This window comes from Meleagris gallopavo, chromosome 25 (assembly GCF_000146605.3).
Source record: "Meleagris gallopavo isolate NT-WF06-2002-E0010 breed Aviagen turkey brand Nicholas breeding stock chromosome 25, Turkey_5.1, whole genome shotgun sequence".
NCBI classification, from domain to species: domain Eukaryota; kingdom Metazoa; phylum Chordata; class Aves; order Galliformes; family Phasianidae; genus Meleagris; species Meleagris gallopavo.
The window spans coordinates 2,584,099-2,585,028 of NC_015035.2; positions in this window are offsets into that span (position 1 = coordinate 2,584,099).

A 930-nucleotide genomic window follows, 5' to 3' on the forward strand; every position below is an offset into this window, starting at 1 on the left:
TTTGTTGTTGGGCATCTTTGTTCCAAACCCCGGTATAGAAGTGAGACCCTGGGAGTTACGATGCTGGATGTCCCCAGGGCTGCAGGTTTGTGTCCTGCAAGGAGGTGCACACTGCTCGCCCCAGGGGTCTGCAGCTCCACAGCCATGGGTGCTGGCACATTCTGTGAGCTGAAAGTGGGGCTGCCTTGGTGGCAGGAAGAAAAAGAGTCCCCGGGAGGCCAGGTCCTGCTTAGTCCCTCAGGAGAGGTTGATGTCCAGGGCAGGCAGTGTACTGTGAGCTCAACAAGGGAAGAAGACGGCTGGGTCTGTCTGTGCTGATGGAGCTGCGTGAACAGAGCTGTACTGGGGCCTGAGAAAGCTTGAGCAGTGAGCAAGGAGACAGCAAACTCACCTGGAGGTGCTCCCAGCTCCCATCTGCTGCAGAAAGAGCACACGTGGACCTGGATGTCTTCAGTTCTGACAAACTCCTCCCGGAATGAACCAAACCTGCATGTCTAGGGACAGAGGCGCAGGACCTGGTGCTGATGTCCTGCAGGGCACACAGCCCAGCCCCCATCGGTGGCATTGGCCAGGTGAGCAGGAGGCCACGTGTGATTAAATGGGGCACTGTCATTCCCAGGTTCCTTTCTACCACATTCTTTGTGTCGGCTCGATAGGGCTGCAAGAAATCAGCCTCATTCTTTTGAAGGATCCAGGTGCTCTTCCCAGAGGTGGAACTCAGAAGCAGCCCCAAAGGCTCCTACAGAGAAACACACAGTGGAAGTTCACTCCTGACTCGTCCAGAGGGCTGCACAGCTCCTGGCTGTGGCTCACACCTCCCTGCAATCAAGGGAATTAACCCTCTTCCACCTCTTTTGCACACAAACACAGTTGTTGGAATTCTTCCATTCCCATGACATTTGAGGGAAAAAAAAAAAAAAGCTGCCTCAT